Source organism: Henckelia pumila, chromosome 2 (genome assembly GCF_033568475.1).
Source record: "Henckelia pumila isolate YLH828 chromosome 2, ASM3356847v2, whole genome shotgun sequence".
NCBI classification, from domain to species: Eukaryota; Viridiplantae; Streptophyta; class Magnoliopsida; order Lamiales; family Gesneriaceae; genus Henckelia; species Henckelia pumila.
Window position 1 is genome coordinate 44,849,661 of NC_133121.1, and position 21,874 is coordinate 44,871,534.

At 37.6% G+C, this 21,874-nt stretch overlaps 1 long non-coding RNA gene across 1 annotated transcript; it reads right to left on the minus strand.

Moving 5' to 3' along the window:
- Window positions 1-19,362: 19,362 nt before the first annotated feature.
- On the minus strand, window positions 19,363-21,494 carry LOC140884424 (uncharacterized). Its single transcript, XR_012150648.1, has 3 exons — window positions 20,949-21,494; window positions 19,765-20,843; window positions 19,363-19,684 (listed from the first exon to the last, which is right to left on the minus strand). It is a non-coding gene; the product is annotated as an uncharacterized lncRNA (long non-coding RNA).
- Between the last annotated feature and the right edge of the window lie 380 nt (window positions 21,495-21,874).

Sequence of the window (21,874 nt, forward strand, 5' to 3'; positions counted from 1 at the left end):
GGGTGGTATTTCTTGGCCACATTATATCCAGCGATGGAGTTTCTGTGGATCCGAGCAAGATTGAGGCTGTAATGAATTGGTCGCGTCCGACGACGGTAGCTGAGATCCGCAGTTTTCTGGGTCTAGCAGGATATTATCGTCGATTTATTGCGAATTTCTCGCAGCTGGCTCGACCCTTGACACAACTTACTCGAAAGGGCGTGAATTTTGAGTGGTCTTCAGAATGTGAAGAAAATTTTTGTGAGCTTCATAGACGGTTAACTTCTTCACTTGTGTTGGCTTTACCGTCTGGATCTGGAGGGTATGTGGTATACACTGATACTTCTCTTCAGGGACTGGGTTGTGTCCTGACTCAGAACGGGCATCTGATTGCATACGCCTCTAAACAGTTGAAAGTTCATGAGAATAACTACCAAGTGCATGATCTTGAGTTAGCAACTATTATTTCTGCGTTGAAGATTTGGCATCATTATCTCTATGGCGAGAGATTTGAGATCTTCACAGACCATAAGAGTCTCAAATATTTGTTCACTCAGACAGAGTTGAACATGACACAGAGACGTTGGATGGATTTGCTTAAGGATTATGATTGTGAAATAAAGTACCATCCAGGAGATGCTAATCTCACTGCTGATGCCTTGAGTCGCAAGGTGCGAGTGTCTGCACTTCAGAATTGTTTTGTGGCAAGTGCAATTGAAGATTGTTGTTCTTCAGGGTATATCTTCAATCATAAGAAAGGTATGCAGAGTATCCAGATGTTTGCGATCTTATCTGAGCCAACTTTGTATTCTTGGATTAGAGATGCTTAGATTGTTGATCCGAAGACCCAGCGTTTGACTCGTTTAGCCAGAGACGATAGTACATCTGGATTCCACTATCATTCAGATGGTTTTCTCTGTTTGTCAGGCCGTATTGTTATTTCGGAGGATGATACTCTGAGGGAGAAAATTTTATCCCAGGATCATCGTTCTAAGTTGAGTATTCGTCCGAGAAGCAACAAAATGTACAAGGATTTGCGTACTAGGTTCTGGTGGAAAGGAATGAAGTGGAGTGTGCATCAGTATGGTTCGAGATGTTTGGTGTGTCAGCAGGTCAAGGCAGAACACCGACGACTTGGAGTGTTGCTTCACAGTTCACTTATTCCTGAGTGGAAATGGGAATTGATCGCGATGGACTTCGTGACCCATTTACCGGTGAGCTCGAGGAATTGTGATGCTATCTGGGTTGTGGTGGACCGACTCACCATGTCTACACATTTCATTCCTTATAACCGGGACTACATTTTTGACAGGATAACACGTTTATACATCCAGGAGATTGTTCGATTGCATGGAGTGCCTGTGAGCATTGTCAGTGATCGAGACCCCGGGTTTACTTCCAGGTTCTGGGAGAGTCTTCAGCATTCTATGGGTACTACTCTCAGTTGGAGTACAACTTATCACCCAGAGACTGACGGACAGTCAGAGCGCACGATTCGTACTCTTGAAGACATGTTGCGAGCATGTTCTATGGATTTTGGTCCAGCTTGGCAAGATCAGTTGCCATTGATTGAGTTTGCGTACAACAACAGTTACTATCGCAGTATTGGGATGGCTCTATTTAAGGCGTTGTACGGACGACAGTGTCGTACTCCACTGTTCTGGAAGGATGTGGGGGATCAACAGGTTGAGGGGCCAGAGTTAGTCCAGCAGGCTGTTGATATTGTTGGACATATCAAAAAGAGAATTAAGACTGCGCAAAATAGACAGGATAGCTATGCGATTGTCAAGAGCAGACCTTTGCAGTTTGAAGTGGGTGAGAAAGAATTCCTGAAAGTCTCACCATTTCGCAGGATTTTGAGATTCGGTCTCAAAGGTAAGCTATCTCCTAGGTTCATTGGTACCTTTGAAATACTAGAAAGTGTTGGAGATCTGGCTTATAGGTTGGATTTACCACCGTATTTGTCAAGTATCCATGACGTGTTCCATGTTTCACTGTTACGAAGGTATGTGGCAGATGAGTTTCATATTTTACAGCCATCTGAAGTACAGTTGGATACGAATTTGACATATGTAGAGAGACCTTTGCGTGTCATAGGTCATAAGGATAAGATGTTATGCAACAAAACCATTCCTCTTGTTCTAGTTCAGTGGCAGCGCCGAGGAACTGAGGAGACCACTTGGGAAATTGAGAGTCGTATGCGTACGGATTATCCAGAGTTGTTTTGAGAATTTTGTATTTTCAGTCGTATCTTGTAAAATGTTCAAGTTTGAATAAAACATGTTTCTTCAGTATTTTACTATATTCAGTACTTAAGATTGTTTCAAGGAAGAAATACCTTAAGTAGGGGGAGAATGTAGTAGCCCAGTTCCATTTTACAAGATTAGGTGATTTAAACATGTTTAGAAAATGTCATATAATTTTAAAAGAGGCAAAACATTTTTTAGGAGTCATTATTTGGTACAAATAAGTGGAAAATCATATCCGAAACATCCAAATATGGTAGGAAAGGTCTCGGGGGTCTCAGATAGTCCAAAATCAGCCAAACGAGAACGTTGCATCCAAAGCAGAACGTTGCGTCCGATGCAGAACGGACGCAACAAACTACCAACAGACGCAACATTCTAGGTCAGGGACAGATGTGCGATTTGCATGAAATTGGATCGACGTGTGGCAGGACAGGTGGAGAACGGATGCAAAGTTCCCAGAACGGACGCAACGTTCTCCGCCTATAAATAGGGGTTCCGAGGGCCACATTTTCACACCAAAATCAAGACTTGTCTCTCGGTCTTTAGTGCATTCTAGGGGTTTTGTGGTGTTTCCAGCCTTCTTAGGCTTGGTCCGGAGGTTGGCAAGGCACTCTGGGATTACTGCGGAGAGGTGCCCAAGTTCTAGGACAGTCATCATCAGCGGGCTGACGACGGACGCAAGTATAGCTTTGACTCCTTATAGTAAATAGGAAGTATGCTATAGCATAGTTAAGGCTTTTAGAATAAGATTATAATGCATAAGTACCTTGCATTGTAGTGCGGATTATAGGCTTGGATATAGCGCTGCTCTAGCTTACCTAGTGTATAAGGTACGGAAGTATTATTCGAGATATCCAGATTGAGTATGCATGTATTATGTGTTTGCATGGATTATGTGATTGCATGTTTTATATGCCTTTATATACAGCATGTCACGACTGTATGTTGCATACATGAGCATATTGAACATTTACCTTAGAGGTATAATGTAGTAGGGGTGCTCACCCTACGAGTTTATGGATGGTTGGATACGTAAGTCTTGTGTCAGATCACCTTTATGGTTGGACACATGTACTAGTATCAGGTCACCATTATCCACTGGGTATATGAGCCACCTCCTGAGGCGACGGCACAATGTGCGATATATCTCGGGCCCAGTCTATGAGCTTGTTTCTTGACCTGAGTGTCTTGGTACCCAGTTCACTTGCTTACATATACATATAATACCGTATACTCATACTCTAGTACTGGGCTTTTCATTCTCACGTCCCGTACTTTGTTGTATCTGGACACCCTATTCCATGCGGCAGGTCTGCGGCTGGATAAGGCTGGTGGTTCCAGGAGAGCTTAGGCGATGGAGGACCAGTAGGGTTATTGTCTAGGCTTTCGTTTGTGATGTATTTGAGTTAATACACTGTTTTATTCGATATGGTTGTAAACTATATTTTAATTGTTGTTTAAGATTTCCGTTGTTATTTATGATGATTTATTTGATTAAGTTAAATATATGCTTATGCTTCTGATTAGTAGGTGATCATGTTGCGGGTCACTATAGGACCTTCTGAACTAAACAGGAACCAGGTGTCAAGGTGGTTTGGACAAGTGGCAGTTCGGAGCTTCTGAACTCACCTGCAGCGTGATGTGTCAAAATGCTCTCTATACATGGAAATCATGCATAGATTGGAGCTTCCAAACCCAGATCGGACCTTCCGAACTCTGGCATATAAATAGGCATCCAAACCACATTTTCAATTTCATATTTAGAGAGTTTTCAAACCATTAGTCTATACTTGAGTGTTTTGGGTTATATTCTTGAGGTTTGGGCACTAGCGAGGTGCTACAGAGCTTGTAGCATAGATGGGCTTGGGTCAGGACCTTCGACATCAGCAAGCTGAAGATGGACGCAATTATAAGTCTAGACTCTTAGTAGATATTGGGAGTAGTTAGTTGTAGTGACCCAACCCAGAATCACTAATTACCCAAAGCTTAAAACATTCAAATCAACTTAAAAGCGGTAAAATAGAAATCCAACGGAAAATTTAATTAAAACAACTAAAACCCACCGGTAAAATACAACAGGTAACCAAATCCAAATAATCCTGTTATACAACCACATCAAAATAACAGTACTAAAATAACAAATACAGAAACCCGGTACAGTACAAATCCACCCTGCTGTAGCTCAACTGTAGTACCTAAAATCCAATCAACTAATTCGTATATATTAAATTAAATAAATATTATGGTTATTATTTTTAAGTTTAATTGATTTAAATTCTTTATTTGAATTATGTGTTAATAGAATATCATTTATTTATTTAAATGATTTTATTGTGCAACTTATATATTTTAAATTTTTTTAAAGGTATAAGCTTGTTTATTTAAATAATTTTAATTAATTATTTAGTTTATTCATTTAAATGATTTTAAATGTCTATCTTATTTAGTTAAATTCTTTTATCTGTCCAAATTATTTTAAAGGTTTTTATACTGCTTGTGTATTTATTTAAATTAATTTTTAACGTTCGTCTAGTTGTTTAAATTATTTTAATCGCTCTGCTATTATTTAAATATTCCATTTATTGCTGTGACATCAAAATATTTAAAGTGTTGATTTTAATTCCTAAGATAGTGCCTAAAATTCTTTTTAAAAATTATGATATTAATTGCTTAAATTCCCTTTAAAGTTTAAGTGCTCAAATATTTTAAGTTCTTTATTATTGAAATTTTTGGGACAGTGACTCCCGATTCCGACGCTTGGCGATGGTGGATTTAGGCGGTAAAATTCCAAGAATTTTTATTTTAAAAAAAAAGTTTAGTAGGGAGGTAAGAGGAAAATTAGATGAGAATTCAAAAGTTAGAAGTTTTCGGGTATCAGAAATCATTTTCCTTAGTATTGCAATATTGGGCTTATTCTTTGACTTTTTCAAAAATTAGAATTTTCATAAACCCGGATTAGTAAAAACTCAATTTAATATTCTTAATTTGGGGTTTTTAAATTTAGGAATTTTTATTAGTGTAAGTTAGAAGGTAAAAGTTGTACTATAAGTTGTATTTTTAAAAGCACACACACCTACTTTTAATTACTTACACTTATACTTACTTACACATGTACGCACTACACACTTTATACTTTTAAAACACAAATTAAAAGATTTTGAAAGCCTAGCCCCCAAGAAACCCCCCTTAGCCGATCCCCTCCCATTTCCCCTCCAAACATTTCGGCCTCTTTTCCCTCAAGCCATAGCTGCCGCCGCCGCCCTCCACCGCCGCTCAAGTTGCCGGAGAACCTCCACAAGGGGTCTTAGCTTGGAGTTTAGTCAATTCCAGCCCTTCTCCTCCTTCATTTTCGTTTTTTGCTTGGGTAAAAATCAAGAAGGCAAGTTTAAACACTTCTTTGGGCATTCTAGCAAGCTATTTATGTTCCTATGCTAATCCTTTGTTTAAATTCGAAATGCCTTATATTTTGGTGTTGTAGGGTTCGAATTTTGCATTGTTTTCAGTAGGGTTCCTTGTGATTTTCGAAATTTGAAGTTGCTTTAGACTTTATAGAGTTACATGATGATTTATGATGGAAGGCATGTAGGGTCTTGGTTACAATTGTTATTTTTCGAAAATTCAGAGGTACATGCTATTTTAATTTCGAATTTTGCATCATGTGAGGGCTGTTTTGAGGTGTATAATTATAATTTATTGTTTGACAATTGGTCTTGATCGATTACTCATGAATTGGAGGCTTTTTGATGCATAATCTTGATATTTTTGAATTGTGGTGTTGAAGTGTGGTGAAGGGCTGCCTATGTGTTTGTTTTAAGTCCCAAGAGAGGTCATTAGATTGTTTTTGAGTAGGTTGGTGGTTTGGAAGCAAGGTAAGGTAAGAGAATAAGTCTTGGGGGTGTTTTCTCAAGGTAGAGGTGTGTAGGGTGAAATTTGTCTTGGGCAGAGCAGTCTGATTTCGGGGCAGGGGAGGTTTTGTCCGAGGTCTGGGCAGGGTTATGGCTATTTCTTGGTAAATTTCAGGATGTTGTGGTCGCGTCAGTATAAAATGGGCTCGTTTCGGATAAGATTTTAATAAGTTATGGATTTTTGAAGTTTAGGTGTCGGTGCAGAATTTTGTGAGCAAAAGTGGGCTGTCCGGATTGGGTTTGGGTTCAGGTTGCATAGGCTGTCAAATGAGGATACCATCTGGTTCTAAGGGTTGTTTGTAGTGTATGGAGAGTGTCGGTTCGAGCGGGGTCGAATTTGAGTAAGGTAAGATTGAGTTATGGACTTTTCGGTTTGATTGCTCGGGTTATGCCTTGTTTGTAAGAATTGGACTTAAAGTTTGGGTAGTTCACCTAAGGGCAGTCACTCACCCACCTAACATCCATATTTTTGAGTTGGGTTTCATTCTTTAAAGTTGCATATTCATGTGCGTGAGTTCTCGTCTTCGAGTTGAGTAAAGTTAAAGCATGTAAAGTATTTCTTTTGCATCTCAAGTAAGGTTAAAGTTCCAAATCAAGAAAGAAAAGTATTAAAAGAAAGTGAGTTGATTTGTGACTTAGACGTGTAGAGAGGGGCCGGGAGAAATCTTGGTTTCCCTACCACCCAGACGTGTAAGGAGGGGCTGAGAGAAATCTTGGTTTCCTTACCAATCAGACGTGTAAGGAGGGGTCGGGAGAAATCTTGGTTTCCTTACCAAATCAGACGTGTAAAGAGGGGCTGGGAGAAATCTCGGTTTCCTTACCACAGAGGGGCAATGAGGGGTTGAGAGAAATCTTGACTTTCTTGCCGGCATAGTGCACTGCAGCCATGATCGATCAAAATATTAAAGAAAGTGTCACAATCAATGAACCAAGTTCTCATAAAAGAAAGTAAAGTTTAAGGAAAGTTTATGAAAGTATCGTGTTTTAGTTTCAAGTTCAGTTTCAGGTTAAGTTAGGAAAGATCAAAAGTCTCATAGCGTGAGTTGGCGTGAGTTCATTATTTACAGGTTGTCTCATTCTCTTGTATCATGCATATTTTCAGTTTAAGTTGCAAAGTATATTATGTACAGTACTTTGAGTATTACTGCATGTATTTTCAAACCCTTGTTATTACACTGTTTATACTTGCTGAGTCATTAGACTCACTATGCTTGTTTGATTGTCAGGTGAGGAGGAGTATCTAGGGATCGAGGGGCAGGATCCTCGGGGTTGAGGTCGCCGGTGGTGCAAGGCCCTATGACCGTTGCTACTTTTATGTTTCCGCATAAGACTCTGTTTTGAAATAAAGAATGTTATTTTGAGTACTTTCAGCATTAGCCAGGATGTGTTTTCCCTGTGCTTGAATTTTTATGATTATCGCAGTTTATGATTATCGCAAATTTGGATTTTTATCGGACGTTTACTTCTTTATGTTAGAATTGTTTTGTGGGTCAGGGTGGTTTTGTTTACTTTCAAACAAGTCATGGCAAAATTTTTATAAATCCGTATTTTCTTTATTATTTAATTAGTTTAGAGGTTAGGGTCGTTTCAATTGGTATCAGAGCACGGTCTTGGTTTGGGCTGAGCCTACTGTCGGTTGCCAAAACTCAAGGGATCTCACCTCAAGGTCTGTAAGTTTAATGAATTTTATATTGTAGTCGTAATTGATTTATTTCTTTAAATGTTTTGATGTCATCTTTTTAAGAATATTTTCAAAATAGATGTTTAAATCCTTTAAATGTGTAATTTCAGTGTTTAATTTTGTTTAAAAATTTTTGTTAGTAGTTTTAAAGTGTGTCATTCAAATGTTTATTTATTTATTTATTTATTTATTTATTTAGCATACGACTTCAATTTAAACGGAGTTGGTGTACCAATATTCCTTTCAGTTTTGGACAGTACAGGGGAATTGATTGAGTTATTAGGCAGTGTTAACAATTCTTGATGAGATTGTAGGAGTTGGTTGTAGGAAATATTAATTGATGTGTCCTTGTAGTAATTTATTTTCTTATGGATGGAATTTAGTCGGATAAACTAAGGGTATAGTTTTCTTAATAAAATTATAGATGTATGGTTTGTCAGCTAAGTTGTGAATCGAAATGTTGTCAAGATTTGAGGTATATACTTTGTTTATATTATTATGGATAGTTTGAGTTTTTCTTTTGTTTTATGGGAAAATATGATTATGGAAATAGTGAGTCGGTTACTATGAGCCTTTCAATTATGTGAACTATTATTCCGATCGTTATTTTTTTTCCTTCTTTTTGTGCTCAGATCCGTTACAACATATATTTTTTAGTATCAGAAATTTCTTTGCACTTTTTGAGCATTTATGGATTCGTATGAAATTAATCAGCGTTGAATTCTGCCACTTGGCATTGGTTGAACTTCTTAGTAAAATCTTGTTAATGATTCACACTTCTTGAAACTTTTCTTTCGGTTCTAGAGCCACATGGTGATGTGGGTAAGATTCATTTTTTTTTTTGGTAATCTACTCATGTTGTGTGGCTGACATCTGATTTTATTTTGAGACCGTTGTTTTTCTTGATTATTGACTTGTGTGTACTTCTCTCGACTGAAGTCACACTGACTGTCTTAATTGTGCTTTGATTGTTGAGCATGATTTCACTACCCATGGATGAATTATCACGAAATTTGTATCTTGTTGGCTCATATTCAATATTCATGGAGCCTCCATTATTATTCATTCGTCCCTAGAATTGAATTATGAGTGAGTTATTTTCACTTATCTAGATTTTTTTTATTATTTATTTTCAGCTCGTTTGTTTGTAATGCTTGCATCATTTCATTTCATATCGAGCAACATTACTTGTATGTCTGTTTTCTTTCGTGATCCATCCTGATGAGGATTTGGGTGTATCATAATTTCAATTATTATTTCAAATTTTTGTGTAGAGAATTGGCTCGTAGCCGCTTAGTGAGCGTTTAGACTATTGAAATTTAGCATTCATACTAGATAAAATCCTAAGTTATTGTTGTGATTCTAGGAGTGGCGACCATCAATTGTATCTAGTTCTAGTGAGTAGATTGCTAGGTAGTAAATTATTTGAATGAGTTGTTTCAATTTTAAATAGGATCGTTAAGAGTAGACAGATTATTTTTTGTAAGCTTAATGGGTGAAAAGTTGCGAGATAGGAAATAGAGTTGTCCCTAGAGACTTTTGGGTACTTTATATTAGCATTCTAATGTTTTGTGAATGTCAACTGGTAGGACTATTGCACCAACTATGGGAACAAAATGACGAATAGAATATTCAAGAAGTTTACCGGATAAGCTGTAGATTTATTTACCGGTGAAATGCTAAGGTACTAGATGAATACTGGGGAAGCATATACGATCGGGTTACAAACTCTTCAAGGTGCCTAATTGGGTATTAAGTTCTTGAAATATAAATTTTGGTTGCAGATATAATAATTTGGGAATTTTGGATTTTCAAACATGCTGTCAATTTGAACTAGGGATTTGAGATTTGTCTTCAGACGATATGTAAGAATTTTTTGGGCCATTGCTTGAGAGAATTTTAATTATCCTTAGAAGCGTTATGAGTTGCAGTAATTGATAAGGGATTGAGCATAGTCTAGGATCATTAAGTGTAGCACTACTAATAAGTGGCGTAGACCTTTAGAATTTAAAAATGGTTGATAGGTTGTTTTTGAAGGTATCATTGTTTCGTAGTACTATTGACTTGGGTATATAAGAAATTTTACTCGATTTATCAGTCCATATGCGATTGTTGAGGAGATAGATAATTTGTTTTATCATTAGGGCCGACGCAGAATTGTTAGTGATAATGATGGGTTTCCTGTATCGATGTTGGGGAAATATGGGTCAGATTCATATTTTATTTAGAGGTCTAACGAGGTAGAATTGTATAGTACCTTAGTTATCCTATTTAGAAAAGTTTAGTGTTTAATTGCTATGTAATCTGGGAACTTGTGGATTTCTCAAGAGTTCAAGTTCTGGATTATATAAGTTAAGTTTAACTCGTGAATAGACATTAAGCATAGTTTCGTTGTTATAAAGCTTCTAATTCGGTAAAGATCGACATAAATTCTTTATTGGGGATACAAAACTTTAATGCTTAGAATTTGCGATCCAGGATTTAAGGTTATCGAACCAAGGCAGGTATAAGATATTTTAGGACTTTAGGTGACGAATTAAAACTTTTAAAGTCACATGGGAGCAGTGATTTGAAATCTCTCTTAGGAAGCAATCATTTGGGGAACAAATAAGAATTGTGAATATGTATTGCAATAAGAATTAGTCGGATTCTTGATGATATAGACACTAATAAGTATCAGAGTGTACATCGTAAGCTATTTAGCGTCAACTCATGTGGGTGCTCGGTAAGAAAGGTTAGTGCCACCAGGTCTAATGTAACTGGACCTAGTTAGTAAATCCTGAATTTCGAGGACGAAATTCCATTTAGTGGGGAAGGAATTGTAGTACCTAAAATCCAATCAACTAATTCGTATATATTAAATTAAATAAATATTATGGTTATTATTTTTAAGTTTAATTGATTTAAATTCTTTATTTGAATTATGTGTTAATAGAATATCATTTATTTATTTAAATGATTTTATTGTGCAACTTATATATTTTAAATTTTTTTAAAGGTATAAGCTTGTTTATTTAAATGATTTTAATTAATTGTTTACTTTATTTATTTAAATGATTTTAAATGTCTATCTTATTTAGTTAAATTCTTTTATCTGTCCAAATCATTTTAAAGGTTTTTATACTGCTTGTGTATTTATTTAAATTAATTTTTAACGTTCGTCTAGTTGTTTAAATTATTTTAATCGCTCTGCTATTATTTAAATATTCCATTTATTGTTGTGACATCAAAATATTTAAAGTGTTGATTTTAATTCCTAAGATAGTGCCTAAAATTCTTTTTAATAATTATGATAATAATTGCTTAAATTCCCTTTAAAGTTTAAGCGCTCAAATATTTTAAGTTCTTTATTATTGAAATTTTTGAGACAGTGACTCCCGATTTCGGCGCTTGGCGATGGTGGATTTAGGCGGTAAAATTTCAAGAATTTTTTTTTTAAAAAAAAAAGTTTAGTAGGGAGGTAAGAGGAAAATTAGATGAGAATTCAAAAGTTAGAAGTTTCTGGGTATCAGAAATCATTTTCCTTAGTATTGCAATATTGGGCTTATTCTTTGACTTTTTCAAAAATTATAATTTTCATAAACCCGAATTAGTAAAAACTCAATTTAATATTCTTAATTTGGGGTTTTTAAATTTAGGGATTTTTATTAGTGTAATTTAGAAGGTAAAAGTTGTACTATAGAGTTGTACTATAAGTTGTACTTTTAAAAGTACACACATACCTACTTTTAATTACTTACACCTATACTTACTTACACATGTACACACTACACACTCTCTACTTTTAAAACACAAATTAAAAGATTTTGAAACCCTAGCCCCCAAGAAACCCCCCTTAGCCGATCCCCTCCCATTTCCCCTCCAAACATTTTGGCCTCTTCTCCCTCAAGCCATAGCTGCCGCCGCCGCCCTCCACTACCGCTCAAGTCGCCGGAGAACCTCCACAAGGGGTCTTAGCTTGGAGTTTAGTCAATTCCAGCCCTTCTCCTCCTTCATTTTCGTTTTTTGCTTGGGTAAAAATCAAGAAGGCAAGTTTAAACACTTCTTTGGGCATTCTAGCAAGCTATTTATGTTCCTATGCTAATTCTTTGTTTAAATTCGAAATGCCTTGTATTTTGGAGTTGTAGGGTTCGAATTTTGCATTGTTTTCAGTAGGGTTCCTTGTGATTTTCGAAATTTGAAGTTTCTTTAGACTTTATAGAGTTACATGATGATTTATGATGGAAGGCATGTAGGGTCTTGGTTACAATTGTTATTTTTTGAAAATTCAGAGGTACATGCTATTTTAATTTCGAATTTTGCATCATGTGAGGGCTGTTTTGAGGTGTATAATTATAATTTATTGTTTGACAATTGGTCTTGATCGATTACTCATGAATTGGAGGCTTTTTTATGCATAATCTTGATATTTTTGAATTATGGTGTTGAAGTGTGGTGAAGGGCTGCCTATGTGTTTGTTTTAAGTCCCAAGAGAGTCATTAAATTGGTTTTGAGTAGGTTGGTGGTTTGGAAGCAAGGGAAGGTAAGAGAATAAGTCTTGGGGGTGTTCTCTCAAGGTAGAGGTGTGTAGGGTGAAATTTGTCTTGGGCAGAGCAGTCTGATTTCGGGGCAGGGGAGGTTTTGTCCGAGGTCTGGGCAGGGTTATGGCTAGTCCTTGGTAAATTTCAGGATGTTGTGGTCGCGTCAGTATAAAATGGGCTCGTTTCGGATAAGATTTCAATAAGTTATGGATTTTTGAAGTTTAGGTATCGGTGCAGAATTTTGTGAGCAAAAGTGGGCTGTCCGGATTGGATTTGTGTTCAGTTTGCATAGGCTGTCAAATGAGGATACAATCTGGTTCAAGGGTTTTTTGTAGTGTATGGAGAGTGTCGGTTTGAGCGGGGTCGAATTTGAGTAAGGTAAGATTGAGTTATGGGCTTTTCGGTTTGATTGCTCGGGTTATGCCTTGTTTGTAAGAATTGGACTTAAAGTTTGGGTAGTTCGCCTAAGGGCAGTCACTCACCCACCTAACATCCATATTTTTGAGTTGGGTTTCATTCTTTAAAGTTGCATATTCGTGTGCGTGAGTTCTCGTCTTCGAGTTGAGTAAAGTTAAAGCAAGTAAAGTATTTCTTTTGCATCTCAAGTAAGGTTAAAGTTCCAAATCAAGAAAGAAAAGTATTAAAAGAAAGTGAGATGATTTGTGACTTAGACGTGTAGGGAGGGGCCGGGAGAAATCTTGGTTTCCCTACCTCCCAGACGTGTAAGGAGGGGCCGAGAGAAATCTTGGTTTCCTTACCAATCAGACGTATAAGGAGGGGCCGGGAGAAATCTTGGTTTCCTTACCAAATCAGACGTGTAAAGAGGGGCTGGGAGAAATCTCGGTTTCCTTACAACAGAGGGGCAATGAGGGGTTGAGAGAAATCTTGACTTCCTTGCCGGCATAGTGCGCTGCAGCCATGATCGATCAAAATATTAAAGAAAGTGTCACAATCAATGAACCAAGTTCTCATAAAAGAAAGTAAAGTTTAAGGAAAGTTTATGAAAGTATCGTGTTTCAGTTTCAAGTTCAGTTTCAGGTTAAGTTAGGAAAGATCAAAAGTCTCATAGCGTGAGTTGGCGTGACTTCATTATTTACAGGTTGTCTCATTCTCTTGTATCATGCATATTTTCAGTTTAAGTTGCAAAGTATATTATGTACAGTACTTTGAGTATTACTGCATGTATTTTCAAACCCTTGTTATTACACTGTTTATACTTGCTGAGTCATTAGACTCACTATGCTTGTTTGATTGTCAGGTGAGGAGGAGTATCTAGGGATCGAGGGGCAGGATCCTCGGGGTTGAGGTCGCCGGTGGTGCAAGGCCCTATGACCGTTGCTACTTTTATGTTTCCGCATAAGACTCTGTTTTGAAATAAAGAATGTTATTTTGAGTACTTTCAGCATTAGCCAGGATGTGTTTTCCCTGTGCTTGAATTTTTATGATTATTGCAGTTTATGATTATCGCAAATTTGGATTTTTATCGGACGTTTACTTCTTTATGTTAGAATTGTTTTGCGGGTCAGGGTGGTTTTGTTTACTTTCAAACAAGTCATGGCAAAATTTTTATAAATCCGTATTTTCTTTATTAATTAATTAGTTTAGAGGTTAGGGTCCACCTCATCCGTTCAACCTGAATCCTGCCCCGTGGAATGGGGTTTTCAGAACAAAAACGAAGACGTGAGCATAACAAGCCCAGTACGAAAGCATGAGTATACAAGTGCTATGAATTCTAATACAAATGTAGGGTACTGGAAACTTATTCAGAAATCACTGCTCAGTCAAAGACGTCATGGTATGTAGTACGTTAGACCGTCGCATCAGGAGGCACTCCCATACCATAAATCCTTGGACATATCCGGATCCAAACCTATGGAATCCATCCACAAAATATAAAGGGGCTGAGCGACCCCTTTACTGGTTATAACAATAATACAGGCTCAACGTGTAACGTATGAAACAATAATATCCGTGACATAATCCATGCACATATAATCAATGCAACATAAAACATGCAAACATAGAACATGAATACTCAACCACGGTATCTCGGATAGTACGTCCGTACCTCTATCCAGACAACTCAAGAACCCTAGAAACCTAGCAGTCCAGGTACTCAAAGTGCAAGCCTATAAGCATTAATCACCATATATATCACTTATAATATTCTAAAAGCTTTAACTAAGCTATTACATACTCCCTAATCTCTATAGGGATCCAATGTTATACGTGCGTCCGTCGTCAGCCCACTGATGGAAGCTGTCTCAAAACTTAGACACAGCTCCGCTACTATTCCCGTAGCTCTTCGCCACTCCCGGACCTTTAATAGAACGCATAAAAATCCCTAAAACCTTTCTAGAATGAGAGAGGAGAGGAAATGGTGCAAGTAAAATGGGTAGTTCTCGGCACCTATATATAGGCGTAGATCGGATGGTCCAATTCCTAAGATCCGATCGTCCGATCTCCCTCCTTCAACCCCCTCCGAACACATGTCCACGTTGTGACGTCACTACTAACGTAATTTGATCGGATCGTCCGATCTCAACCTTCAGATCATCCGATCTCCATGGGTTGCCAAATCAAATCCATATCCACTTAATCTGACACGATTGGTTCGTCCGATCTCTCTTCGAATCGTCCGATCTCCACGGAGCCTCCAAACTCAACTATGCTTTCGAACTCCATGCACTTCAGATGGTTCGATCCCGGGGTTCGGATCATCCGATCCTTCCGATAGCTTGGAACCATTCGGGCTATTTTTGAGTTTTTGAATCCATTTTTCAGCTTCTTAAAATCATTTGAGAATCTCTTAATCATGTTTTATAAAATTAATCATAATCAGGCACTTGATTAACGTAATTTGGATACGACTACTACACTAATAGTCTAGTTAAGGTTTTTAGATAAGTTATAGTGATATAGTTTTATATGAATGCTATCGAATATACAAGTCTATATGCAACATGAAATATGAATGCTTTCGATAAATTGGGATCATATCTGGAAAATCATGCTTAGGACATAGGTACCTCCAGTATGCACATGTTGCTCCGAAGATTCAGTGGGTGCCACACATACTGAATCCAATCTTGGAAATAGAACTGTCCTGGGTAAATCGCACACGCTTCCCCGTCGATCCAGTGGGTGTCACATGGTACCCGATCTTACAATAATAACAACCCTAGGGCTGAGTGGCCCTAGAACAACTGGTTACCTCGAAAAGATAACAGGCTCAACATGGTATGCAAATGCCGCATACAAATCATGAACAGTATATCATGCATATCATGATAAATAATAATGCAACACATAATCATGCAACAGATAAACATATATATTCAGCTTGCTATCTCAGTCTGTACTTACGTACCTCTAAAAAGGCAGTCCTATGATCAACACTCTAGGATCCAAGCCTACAAGCCAATATTAACCAAGTCACTATTAATGATCTAAAAACCTTAAGTAGACTAATAGCTACCTCCAAACGATAATCAGAGTCTAGGCTTATATCTGCGTCTGTCTTCAGCCCGCTGATGTCGAATGCCCCAGAATTTGGGCACAAATCCGCTACGAATATGGGACACATCGCCAAGGCTCACCCCTTGCCAAAGATGTATAGAAAACCCCTAAAACTACTTAGAATCGAGAGAGAGAGAGTTGGTAAATTGGTGCCCAAAATGTTATCTCGGACCTTATATTTATAGGCCACGATCGGAGCTTCCGATCTGCATCAAACACCACGTGACGAGCTTCCGACAAATGTCCCTGCCAGCAGATCGAAATGTCCAAACTCCCGATAGGAGCTTTCGATCTCCTCCATGATGTCACCTTGCTGGCCTCACTATTTGGACAACTGGATGTGTACGGTCGGAGCTTCCAAATGCACAATCGGAGCTTCCGGTCTCAACAAAGCTTCCGAACTGGTTTGGGGCCCTCCCTACCATTTTCGGAGTTTCTAGAGCTGATTTTCCACTTATTTTCACCAAATAATGAATCATTAAACATGTTTTTTCACTTTTAAAATTATATGCCATTTTTTAACATGTTTAAATCACTTAATCTTGTAAAATAGAACTAAGCTTCTACACTCTCCCCCACTTAAGAGATTTCGTCCTCGAAATCAATCGTAAGTATGCAAACACAAAATAAAACGTTCCTTTATTACATCTGAACATTTTACAAGATACAATACTGAAACCAAAAGAACAATCATGTCTCACAAAACCTTAATCCTTATCTCTGACAAAGTCAGACTATAACGATACTAATTCCTTTGATACTAAATCTGGTATCAAACTATCTCTCCATAAGAGAATCCAAATGTCATATAACTAAACACGTATGTGACTGTTGCAAATCCACTTGACTAAGGTAGCCTTCCCCGTGCACACCCTTCCCTGAAACACGAAAGGTTTCCAGAGTACTACTAGCATAGGGTCGCGCTTCCTCTCCGTCTAGTTATCAATTCTTATAGTCCAAAGTATTTTTTATATTCCATAATTGTACCCCGATGGAACCCATCATCACTTGGCAACAACCTAGCAAGGTCTAAATTAACTAGTATAGGAAAACTGCCCAGATCAAATCATACAAACTGGTATGAATCATGCCCCTGATAAAACACATCATCCCTGACACAAACCTCAAAGTCAATAATTTACTGGCACAATCTAGGGTAAACACCCAAAACTAATCAATCGTCAACACGTATAACTCTAATCAGATTATACAGATAGTAACTGTAGTTGAATACCAATCAACCAAATATTGGAATCAAATACAATGATCCAACTCTGAATTCTTTTTAATTAACCCCAAAACCAAAGTCATTACAACTTATTACAGTCCAAAAATAACAAAACAGAACAACCAAATACAATTAGATAAACCCATACAGACTCATCCATCGAAATCACCAGGAGTATCTTCATCCATCCTAGACTAAGTTTGATCTCCCTGCAAATCAAACATCTGACCCTGCATCCGAGAATTCTGACCACCTCCACGATTCATGCCCTCGGTCCTCTCCTGTACTGACACCTCAGATGGTCTACTAACATGATATTCCATCCTAGATGCTTGACCAATCTGTCCACCGCACTTGGGACAATCCCTCTTGAAGTGATCCATACTTCCACAGATAAAAAAAGTTCCAGAAGCGGCTCCACAATGCTCAGTGAGATGATCTTTCCCACAATGATTACACTGAAAATTCTTCTTAAAAAAGCTCTAGAAGCGGCTACACAAGGAGTTTCACCAGATCTCGTAGATAAAGAAGATACGTACTTCTTAAACAACTGCCCTCTCGGTGCCAACACACTTGGAATCCCACCAATCTGTAAAGACTTCTGTCTCTGGATGCTGATCTCTATTTGACGACACCGATTCACCAAGCTCTCATAAGAGGTAGGATTATCGCACACAGAAACGCGATCAAATATCCCATGATTCAATCCTTGAAGAAAGTGATCATACTTCGTTGTGAAACTCTCACTGATGTGGGGACAAAAAGGTAAAAAGTTGACAAACTTCTGCTTGTTTTCATAAATCGGCAAATCTCTATGCTTCAAGCTCAATAACTCCATTGCACTTGCCTGACAGAGAGCTAGAGGAAAATGCAAGTCTGTGAACGCCATGCGGAAATCTGCCCAGGTGACTCACCCTCGCTCAGCTAGCACCGATGCAGACGCAGATCTCCACCATTTGCGAGCCCCGCCCTCTAAAAAAACTATACGACCTCCATATTCTGCTTCTCCGAGCAACGAAAAGACCGAAAACAACGCTCCATCTGCTCTAGCCAATCTTCGGCAACCTCAATTGTCTCACTGCCAACCAACGGCTTAGGAACTATACGGAAAAACCTATGCAAATCAAACCTGCGACGTTCATCCTGATGATGATGATCTCAGGGATGCCTATGAGCCTCATCTCCCCAATGACCGTAACTGCTATCGTCGTGAAATCCATCCATCCCTCTACAAGGATAATCCAAATTAACTCAGAATTACCAAAAATATATCCCAAAGAATCCTATTGCATTCTCTGATACCATAAATGTAGTGAACCGTTCCGTGATCACCTACTAATGAGAAACTTGAGAATACAATTAAACTTAATTAAACATAATCAGATAATCATAGTGGAAACTAATACAGTTATAAAACCCAAGATATTTAAATCTAAAAATATAACCAAATAGAATAACAATAAATACCGAATAAAATCCTAATCTAGAAACCTCTGGTGACCCCTGCTACCAAGCCCTGTCACCGACCAACCACTGATCTCGCTCCTTGTCCACCTGCAAACTTACTCCGCCGAATGGGGTGTCCGAGATAAAAGCAGGGACGTGAGCGCTAACGCCCGATATGTAATGTATCGAATATTATGATGCATGCAACATGAAATATGAATGCTCTGGAAAAAATGGGATCATATCTGGAAAATCATGCTCAGGACATAGGCGCCTCCAGTATGCGTACACTGCTCCGAAGATTCAGTGGGTGCCACAATACTGAATCCGATCTTGGACATAGAAGTGTCCTTGATAAATCACACACACTACCTCGTCGGTCCAGTGGGTGTCACAAGGTACCCGATCGTACTAAAAAAACAACCCTAGGGTTGAGCGACCCTAAAAAAAGTAGCTATTTCGAAAAGATAACAGGATCAACATGATATGCAAATGTCGCATGAAAATCATGAACAATATATCATGCATCTCATGACAAATAATAATGCAAGTAAAACTTTTTACTTAAAAACTAATACTTTCGGCATAAAACTAATAGTTTTGATAGAAAAACTTAATACTTTTGACATAAAAACTACTATTTAATATCGTTTACTAAACAAATAATACTTTTTATGTAAAAAAACATATATTACAAAGTAATGCTTTTGACATAAAAACTAATACTTGTAGCATAAAAATTAATACTTTTGTCAAATACATAATACTATTTATTTCAAATTAGCATACATTAAAAATAATATTTTTTATATAAAAACTAATATTTTTAGAATAAAAACTAATATTTTTGCGTAAGCAAACATCAGATTCTTTCAACGTAAACACTCATGCAAAACAAGTTTCTTTATTGAATAAAAGAAACATCGTATCAAAAATTTAAGCCAAAAATTATCTATCCAAATGTTTGTGCTCATTCATACGTTGGAGTGGGTGGAAGGCAAGAAACAAATTAATTTTCTCAGGAAAAAATATGTCAACAGAAGATGTTCTAGCAATGACCAAAAGAAAAACAGAACAACGCAAGTATTGCATGTTTGTTCTTGAACACTTGAAGAAACCATTGTCCCTCATTTCCTAGCTCCTCACATTTTTATTTCCTGCAATTTGAAAACATAAATATGTAAATAAAAAGTACAATCTACGATCCTAATTTGGGATTTCATTTATATTGGCTTACCTTCAAATATCCCCTATAAGACTTGATACACGCAATCAAGAAAAGAGATTCTGAAAATGAAAGCCACTTCATTTCAAGATTCATTTTCTCCACATGTTTCACCTAGTACCTCCACAAGATTTAATCATCCTTCGAATGATCAAGAGTTTGGATGCATCGCTCCTCCTAGCATTGGAAGCATTCCAACGAACAGACCTTTGTTTGAGTTCCCTTGTGAAATCAACCCAACGTTTATCCGAAAGGTAAAAACCGTATCAAGAATTGACATATCAAAGGCTGGGCCAAAATTTTTGACGTATTTATAACAGAAACCAACATTTTTCATGTCATGGCAGAGGCCTTGGAAACATTTCTTCTGATGTTTTGCATTGGTGGGATCATAGGAAACATGGCTTTCATGGGAATCACTGATATGTTGTGCAGCAAGTTTCTTGATTGCTTTTTTAAAACTTAAACCAAATAGTACGCAGATAACTGAAAGATTATGTAATATACATGTTTTTTAAAGCTTTTTTCTATCAAAGGAAACAAAATTGTCTCTGGTGGGGGCAAAAAATGCATAACACGAATCTAATAATTTCGATCATTGCATTCCAAATATATCTCAACCCAAGTATTAGCACAATTATAACCATCCGAAATCAAAATTAGCGCAAGAAGAGTAAACAACTAAAAAAATTCTTCATAAAAAAAAACAAGTTAGGGCATGACATGCCTTGGCTTCGTAGATGCGGGGCCAGTGATAAACAAGAACTTTCTCCCCTTCAGATTACACAACATATCATTCAAATTGCAAGTGATTAAAATACATAATTTACCACTCACAGTGAACAAAAACTTTGTCAGGAAGCATCTTGACAAATTTCTCGGCCCTATATTTCCAATCTAAGGAACTGCAGTTAACATGAAGTCAAGAAACTACAATTTGGTCCCATAAACTTCATGCTCGACTAACCCTATTCTGTAGGGAGACGTCCTATAAATATGTATTTGTAAGAGTAAAAATAATCTGCAACTAACCGATTCCAAGTGGTCTCATATAGGCATGTTGTGTGTAAACCTGAGACTTGTCAGCAATCCTGCAGTATGGATACAAACAGCACTATGATTTGAATGAAACTGAAAAATTAAACGCCTGAAGAAAACATCAAAACATCGTAATGTGTCCTCAAAATCTCCCTCACCTTATTCTTCGTATGCGCCTCGTGATCCGCCTGCATCAACAGGTAAATCTTCGGCATGATCCCAGCCCTCACCAGTTCTTGGATCACCACATTCGTTCCAGAGTACCTGCAAATCTGTAGATTATTCTGACTGCTCGATCATCCACCGCCGAAGAACCTTCAAACCTCATCGTGACAACCGCGACACCCAATGCGTGATTCAGGAGCTGAGCCCGACCGTCTATGCTCGATAACAAGTGAAACAAGATTCCCAGAACAAGTTCCGTCGTTTTCTTGTCCGTGCTCCTAAGTTCTACGTCGATCAACCAAGAAACCGTACCTGATTCCACCATGATCACGCGGTATCTTCCCCAGGGGCAGGAATCGAGCAAGGCATGAAGAAGAGCATCATGCCCTGTTGGCAGAAAAAGTTGCTGCTAAAACCAGCCAGTTCTAAGAATTCCACCAGAAAAAGCAAAATCAAAATTTTCCCATGAAATTTTCACAAACCAGATTCAATTTACAGATTAATGGTTAACTTAATCAACATTACAGAACAGCTGTAAAGCCCAAACCCCTAACCTTACTCGTCCTCTGCTTGGAAGATAAGAAGTTGGGCGATTAGGGCTAAGCGCGGGTTAGTCTATGCTACACATGTTTTTTTTTTTATTTTAATATAATTAGATCACGTGAGACCATATATTTTTATAAAAATTGACATATATTTTGATGATCCAGTAGTTGATATTTTATTACATCATGGAGGAAGAAGTATTCCAAGTGTAGTATAAAATAATCTCTAAAGCGCAGACGATGTCAAATGAAGAGAAATCATAGTAATCTATGATGATCCGTTGATTTATGAGAATATGCGATGGATTTGGGGCAAAATTCAACGCCAAATTAGGGATTAAAGATGGGTGAGAGAGGCTCGACTGTTCTTTAGA